Here is an 8,830-nt window from a genome sequence, read left to right on the forward strand (position 1 = left end):
GGAGAGAGGCAGAGAGGAAGAGCCATGTTAGCAGAGCAGCTGAAGGCAGCAGGCGTCTCTGTGGAGGCGTGTGAGCCGTGGTTGCTTCTCCAGTGCGACCAGTGTCCTTTGCTCCGGGTATGTTGCTGTTCTTGCTGCTGTTGTTAAAATCTAATTAGGATTCATAAAGTGACCTCGTGTGAAAAATCTTCATAACTCCAAGTTTACCCTAAATATTGTTAATGAATGTTATCATACCTTATGCATTCTGCATCATGGAAGACTTTGTTCCCTTTCATGAAACTTCTTGCTTTATTCTTGATGGACACATGGACTTATTAGTGTGCTATGTTTTTAGCTAGAAGAATTGAATTTTCAAAATTAAAATTCAGAAAGGTTTTTTATAGCTTCTGTCAACTGTGAATTGGAAAGCTTGCTTGTTTGTCTACGGTGCTCAAAGAGCTGGTTTTAAGTCACAGAAGAGCAAGGCATAATAGCGGCTCAGGTTAGCTCACTCTTACAATCTTGATTTTTCTGTGTATTTTGGAAGTAGTGAGAAGAGGCATCAGTCAGGTTAAAAACTGGCCATGATATGAATTCTAGGTCCTCTATATAATTTTTAAATTCAGGAAATTGAGTTGAAAGAGGCATTGATAGGAAACCAAAGAAGTGAATTTTAGTTCACAGGAGCACAATTAGTAAAATTTCCACAGCCTTGATCTGAGCCTCTGGGGCAACGTAGGGGATCCGGGGCTGCTGCACTAGATGTCTCACTATCCACTGTTCTCTGCAGAGCCTGGTCCCAGCTCCTTCCTGTTGCTGTGATAAACTCGGCACAAAAACAATTTTGAGGAGGGAAGAACTTAGCTGACTTGCACTTCCTGGTCATAGTTCATCACTGAGGGAAGTTGCCATGAACTCAAGCCATCAAGAACTCAAAGCAGAAACCATGGAGGAATGCACAGGCTTCAGCTAGACCACCTGCCAAGGAATACTGCTGCCCACATTTGGGGGGCGGGTCTACATTAACTAACAGTCAAGACAGTTCTCCTACAGACATGCCCATAGGCTGATCTAATCTGGGCAATTCCTCAGCTGAGACTCAGTTCTCAGATGACTCTGGACTGTATCAAATTGGTGGTGACAGCTAAGGAGGACAAACTTTAACCCTACAGGACATTCAGCGTCTACCCTGCTGTAGATGAAACCTCTTAATTCACCACTATGTCTCCTTCTCAAAGTCTTGCCCCATAGATAAGTTTGAAGTGCCCTAAAATTGTAGGAGGGGAGGACACAGGATCAGTTTAAACTTTCTGGATCTCTATTTGGAGCTTAACAATTACCAATATCAACAAAACTCAAGCACCACTATAATCAGGCACACATATAAGCTTTGGGTTAGCCTGTGACTAGCTTCCTGTCTTCATTTGGCAAGCTATCAAATGCTGAAAGTCGTTGTTGCTTTTTTTAACATAACAATTTATGAAGCAACATGAAAAACATAAATTCCCAAAAGACCCAGGATTAAAGTCCTTAGCCAGGAGACTTTTGATAGTATTTTGGAAGAATAATAAACATAAAGTTGAGTCCTCTTCCTTCAAGTCTAGTACAAATCCACCAACACCTGCTCCCCTGGCCCCCAAGTGCTGGGAAATTGCGTAAGCCAAATGTGCCTTCCTGTGAGAAGCTCAGTGTGGGGGGTAGAACATCTTACCTAACCTGTTGAGTTTTCAGTTGAGCCCAGTGGAGCTGATCCAGCAGCTAATACTCCTCTATTCTCTTTCTTGTCTTCTTAGAGATCAAACCACATGAATCTCCATCATCTGAGAAAGCCGGAAGTCTGTCTTTGGCAAAAACCCAACAGAAACAATGGACAGTTGGGAATAATGGCTAGCCCCAGATTAGCTTGTAGGAGGTGGGTAATGGAGATGGGCACTCTATATCATGATTAAACTTGACACAGTGGCTTAGAGAGAATCAGGAGACCCTATTAACTGATACAAATCAAATTCTGATTTCTATAAGGCAGACTTTGAAAAGAAATGGATTTTCTTTCCTGGGAACTTAATGTGTTATTGATATTTTTTTTTGTTTTGTTTTTTTCTTTTTTTTTTCTTTTTCTTTCTTTCTTTCTTTATTTATTAAATATTTCAGTCTCTTCCCCACCTCCGCCTCCCCTTTCCCTCATTGAGCCTACAATTCGGGTTCTTAGAGAAGCTAAATAAGAAGGAGAACCCAAAGAAAAACATATAGGCATCCTCCTGAATATTAACCTTCATCAGGCGATGAAAGGAGACAGAGACCCACATTGGAGCACCGGACTGAAATCTCAAGGTCCAAACCAGGAGCAGAAGGAGAGCGAANCAGGAGCAGAAGGAGAGCGAACATGAGCAAGGAACTCAGGACCGCGAGGGGTGCACCCACACACTGAGACAATGGAGAACTCACCAAGGCCAGCTGACCTGGGTCTGAAAAAGCCTGGGTTAAAACCGGTCTCACTGAACATAGCGGACAATGAGGACTACTGAGACATCAAGAACAATGGCAATGGGTCTTTGATCCTACTGCATGTAGTGGCTTTGTGGGAGCCTAGGCAGTTTGGATGCTCACCTTGTGTTATTGATATTATAGACAGCAATTATACTATAGGTCCCCATCTTCCACAAGAATAACCCCATGTCATTTGGCTAAGCTTTGAAGAGAAATAAGTAATGAGCAAGATGTACAGACCATCACAGATTCTCTCTTTTCTCTGACACGGTCTCACTATGTAGTCCTGGCCTGACTGGAACTCACTACACAGCCCAGGCTGGCCTCCAGCTCAGAAAGATCTGAGCTGCCTCTCTCTCCAAAATTCTGAGATTAAAGCCATCCCTTACCATATCTGACCTCTGATCTCACTCACCCTTTAGTCCAGGCTGATCTTGAACTTGAAGAAGTCCTCCTGCCTCATCCTCCTTAATGTTAGGATTGCAGATATGAGATACCATGCTTTGCTGCAGATGAATTTTAAAAACATAGTTTGCAATGAACAGGCTTGAAGTGACAAGGTTGCCCACACCACATGACCCCTGCTCACTGTTAGCTCTCCATCAGTAAAGCCAGGTATCTGATATACTCACCTTATCCAGAGAACACATTTATTTTGGCTCACAGTTTTGGAGACGCCCCTCCATGAAGTATTAGCTCTATGGCTTGGAGGTCTGTTATGTGGCAGCATATCATGGTGGGAACATATGATACGGCAAACCCACTTATCTCATGACCAAAAGAGACAAGACCTGAAACCTCTCCGTAGGCCCCAAGTCTGAAAGTTTTCTTCTTCATTATTTTAATGAAGAAAACTGGATTTGGCCCGTGAGCAACACTTTGCTGAAGCCAGGCTTATTGTACCAGTGGATACACCTTGCATAGCAGGTTGTATTATAACTCATGGGATCCAGTGATGAGGTTATACCACTGATGTCTTTCTACCCCAGCAGCCTGTATACCACTTTTCAGGACTATAAATGCTAGTGAGCATGTAGGCATTCTCTTGCTGGTTTGAGATTGACTATGTCCTGCAACCAGGCTTATTTAAATCCAGAGAAAACCAGCCCGAGGTCTGTAGGGATGCCATGGTCACAGACACTCAGATGCTCCAAACCTTCGGTGTGAGCAAGGCCCACTGCATCATTCATTCCTGAAGTGAAGAGCATGCTCATAAGCAAATGTCATAGTTCTCCTGAGTTCCTAGCAATTGGCATGAGTTTACACTGTGAGCTTCTCAGTATTGCTGGGTAAGTGCCTTTCTCAGTCATCCTGGCTAAGCCCTAGGTGACTCCTTCCCAGCACACCATGCCATATTAGGAGGCCACCCAGGAAGCAGATTGATGCCTGCCCCTCACAGGACAGGAGTACAAAGCCTTCTGCACCCCCGAGATCATTTCAGTGTGAATAGGCCAATCAAGCTCTGCAGATTGGAGCGCAGTAATCATCAGTGTGATTCTCAGATCAAAAGGAAAGCTAAAAAAAAAAAAAAAAAAAAAAAAGTGCCAGGCCACTTTCACCTCTATTCTGCTCAAGTGCTTCCAATTGCTAATTGTGGGTTCATTGTCTCTGGAGAGAGGCACCTGTCCCTGCCCTGAAGCCCAGCGAGTGTCTGCCTCTCTCTGGCTACTAAGAGAGGCTCTTTCCCAGCAGGAAGGCTTCTCGTGGCACAGGAAGGGGTGCCTGTAGTCTGAAGTGACTGACATCTTCATTTGGTCCTGTAACAATGTCATTTTCCAGGACTAGCCATTCGTTCTGAGTTAGATTTCCCAGGGCATCCTGGCCTACATTCCACTCAAGTCTCCGCTTTATTATGACTGCTTCAGTGCCTGCCATGCAGAGGCTGGATAGCAGTTAAAGACCCCTTCCTAAGCGTGTATAAATTAGTATCAGTCATGCAACCCACCCAGAGATTTGCCCAGGAATCTATGGGTTAAAAAAGAGGCGAGGATAAAATCATTAGGAAGCACGCACATCTGTTGGGGCCCGTTAATATTTCAACTCTAGGCTCTGTTCACCCGTGTGATGCAAACACAGGCAGGGTCATTAATATTTAATGTCCCCATGGATGCATTTGGCTATAAATCCAAAATATTGGAATATTGAAACTTGCTTCTGAATGAAATACATTTTGTTAATTTCAGGGGGAATTGTCCTCAGGGCTAGCTTATACCAGCTTACAAAGTTTATTGTTGGGGGGATGCTGAAATGTTAAGCTGATTGGTTATTTCTCAGTGAAAAAATGTTATCATGGTAACAATGACCTTGGACACGTCCGCCTTAGCATCCTTATGAAGCTCACCTCAGGGGAAGATGGAGGAACTCGGTAGCAGCTACTGTATTTTCTGTGCTTCATTCATTGAGATGAGGGAGGAAAGGCACCTAGGCTCTGACTGTAGATATGGGTGTGGGGAGGGAGGCGGCATCTGTAGCCAGTTCATCTGGCTGCTGATTAGTCCGTGTTCCCATCTCTGCCTAGATCAACCCTTGTCATTGTTTTCTATGCAACCTGTACTTTTCCCCCCAGAAATTCCGACATCTGGGCACTTCAGGCTAGCCTCATATTTCTCTCTTCCTTTTCACAAATCTATATTTTCTCAGAGGAGAAAAACAGGTTTTATTCCATCTTTAGGTATAGAATAACCAAAAAAAAAAAAAAAATCAAGAGACCCCAGATTCCTATGAAAACCCTGGGCATCTTGCTTTCATAACAAAGTGATCAAATGACCTTTGTTTGTCTGGTTTTTGTTTTGTTTTGTTTGTTTCACTTTTTTTTTTAAGCAGGCTTTCCTGTGTCCCAGGCTGGCTTTGAATGCACTGCGTAGCCAAAGATAATTTTGAATTTCCTCCTCTACCACAGAGTTTCACAGGGTCTAGGGATTGAACCCAGGCTTCCTAAGTGCTGGCAAGCACTCTAGCGTCTGAGCTATGTTCCCAGCTCTGAGGAACACCACTGACTGCTTATACCATGTCCCCACCGTGTCCTTCTTCAAGAACTATTGACTGGATCTATCCTTTGAATGGGGACACTGAGGTATGGATATGTTAAGTGACTTCTACAGATACTAATAGTAGGAGCAGAATGTGGAACTAGGAAGCTCAGACCCTGATTCCAGGCTATGCCTTACAGCAGGGGAGGAAGCTGCTTCATCCCCTCCTGGTCTCTGTGCAAAGTTTCCAGCTTCCATTATCCACAGTGGGATTTACTCGGTAAAATTTAAAATGCTTAGTTGATTAAAAACCCAGCACCATATCACCCCGTTCTCCTTATCATGTAATCAGTCCTGTCTAGTCAGGTAATGAAAATTCAGGTTATTATTAGCTGAGGAATAATTTTGAATATTCAAAAATCATGTATGTAAATAACAAAAAGATTAATACATTTCTCATCTCCATAATCTTCTCTAGTGTCCCGATGGAGAGGCATTTTGATGTCCACACCCTAATCTCTTAGAAACAATCAAGTTTTGTTTGCTTAAATTAATTGTGCATAAAAAATTCAATAAAGACTTGATGCATTTCTGATTTTTTAATGAGAAATGTTTGTGCCTGGTCTACTAAAAAGATGCCACAAACCTCTTTGTCTATGGGCTGCCTGTTTTATATCTTGGTGTTCTGTGGGGATGTTGCTGTGTGTCTTTAACGGCTATGCTGAGACAGTGTCTCAGAACTGCATCTGGAACAATGCGGGACTTCCTGCTGCATGTCTAAGCCCTGACAGAAGACTCTGCAAGATGATCTGGGCTGAGATCCTCAGCACCCAGTAAAAAGGCAGGTGTGGTGTGGCATCAGTAATCTCAGGGCTGGGAGCTGGAGAGGATCAAATTGCTGGAGCTCGCTGACCAGACAACCTAGCCTACTTGGTTCCAAGCCAGTGAGAGATCTTGTCTTAAAAAATAAAGGCGGAGAGCAATTGAGGGAGACAGAGGAAACTGACTTCTGGCTTCCACAGATACTTGCATGCAGATACACATGAACGTATCACACATGAGCAGAAGCATGCGCGCGCACACACACACGGAAGAAAGAGCGAGAGAAGACAAAGACAAAACCTGATGCAACCCCATAACAACAATAGCAAGGGCTGATCTTTGCTTAGAGCAGTGGTTCTCAACCTCCTTAGAGCTGTGACCCTTAATACAGTTCCTCATGTCGTGATGACCCCTACCACTAAATTATTTTTATTGCTATCTCATAACTGTAATTTTGCTACTCTTATGAATGGTAATGTAAATACCTGTGTTTTCTGATGGTCTTAGGTGACCCCAATGAAAGTGTCATTTATTCTCCCAAAGGGGTTGAGAATCACTGGTTTAAAAGTTTGTGGTCGTCAGTGGATTGCTGAGTAATTTAATAAAAGTTGTTCTTTGCAGTAATAGCACCAGATAAGAAAACAGACTAGAGAGGCAAATCAGATAGTCAAACAGGGGCCAAGACTTAAACACAGAACCCAGTGAGTTTCTAGGCCTCTGAATACTTCGAAGCCCGGCCAAGAGGGTGGGGGTGGAAGGTAATGTAAGTGAGCAAGGTCAGCTGGTGAGAGACAACAGGAAGTGATGTCACAATGATGAACCGAGGGAAAAGGCCCAGGTGGGTAGACCTCCAGATTTATGAAGAGCTGTCCAAGTGTGGAGTTCAGTGAGAAGTATCGGGTATTTAAATGTAGCCCAGTTTAATCGGCGTGTAGCCTGTGGGCAGCACACACCTGGAGAGCAGGCTGTCACCAACCGCCCTTGCCGCTCTCACCCCTCCATACAGGAGCTCAGCAGCCATATTCTCACTCTCAAATGGTCACCTTAGAGACGAGGGTGCTCCATTCTAGGAACATGTCGTAAAGACCGGGAAAACCTGTGTTTTGAACTTCAGTTCCCTTCACTCTCATGCCAGCTGGCCTTTCAGACTTCCCGTCCTCCTTCTGGGACAGATGTTGTCTTTGCCTGTGCCCTTGAGATGCTCTGAGGTGCTGGCGGTCATTGTACTTCTCCTATTTTCCGAGCACACGTCTGTGTTTTCATTCTTTCTCCCCCTCCCTCTTCTGTGGCATACATATTTCTGTTTCTTGGGAACAGATCCAAAGCCTTATTAATTACCTCACTCTTCCCATTTCCCCCCAAGGCTGAGCTCAGTTCTTACATAGGCTCACCTTTCAGATGATCAAGTTAAATATGAGTTTAGATCATGGACAAAGAAGAACTTCATTACAGTTAGGAGACAGGCTTGATTGCCTGTCTAAGGAGTTAGAAGTACAATTATGTTGCTTCTCTAACCCTCAGTTTTCTCATCCATTAAATGAAAACAACAACTATAGGAATCACTTTGTATCTAGTATAGCCACTGATGAGGTCAGTAAAGACCAGTTCTTATAGCAATTGGTGCACATCCCCCAAGGGGGAGATGTGCTGGTGGATCCAAGATGTGTTGAACAAGATTTGGGACCCACTGCACTTGGGTCTTACATCATAGATTGGGGTTGTGTAGGACTCATGAAAAGTTGCTGTTAAGATAACAGTTGAGCATATATTCTTATTGAGCTAGTTGATATGCATGTTCCTTCATAATAGAAACATGCATATAATAAAATGAAAAATGTGAACAGTAATTCTGTTGCAGGCTGAAATTTAATCCTTCTCCAAATTCATACACTGCAGTCCTAAAGCCTAATACTTGAGAATGTGTGGAAGCAATGTGATGTGGGAGTGATTTCTTATTAATAAAGAAACTGCCTAGGCCCCTTGATAAGGCCCACCCTTAGGTGGGTGGAGAAAACAGAGGAGAATTCTGGGAGAAGGAGGCTTAGTTGAGGAGTTGCCATGATGCTCCCACTCCAGACAGATGCAGGTTAAGATCCTCTCTGGTAAGCCAGCTCATGGGCTACACAGAATATTAGAAATGGGTTAGAACAATATGTAAGAGCTAGCCAATAAGAAACTGGAACTAGCCGGGCCAGGCAGTGTTTGAAAGAATACAGTTTCCGTGTAATTATTTCGGGGCATAAGCTAGCCATGCGGGCGGCCGGGTGCCGGGGACGCAGCCCTGCCGCTCCTATTTCAACAGATGGCGCCCAAAGTGGGGCTAAATCCACTTAAAAACCTGAGAAGCCTTAAAAATAAGGGAAACAGAGTTTAACACAGATTTTTGCTGTTTTGTTGGTGACATGCTGTAGAGAGATTCCTGATTCAGCAACAGCAGCAGAGAAAAAAAGCTGCGTCATTTTAAAGCGCGGCTTCCTGGTGCTATGCTGCCAGCGTGAACTCTGGCTTTAAAGCATTTCAAGGCTTTTATGGGACTGGATGTTTCTGTTCCCACTTGGGATCGGAGGAGA

Source organism: Alexandromys fortis, unplaced genomic scaffold (assembly GCF_014885135.2).
Source record: "Alexandromys fortis isolate MF-2015 unplaced genomic scaffold, M_Fortis_MF-2015_v1.1 scaffold_182, whole genome shotgun sequence".
Taxonomy (NCBI): domain Eukaryota; kingdom Metazoa; phylum Chordata; class Mammalia; order Rodentia; family Cricetidae; genus Alexandromys; species Alexandromys fortis.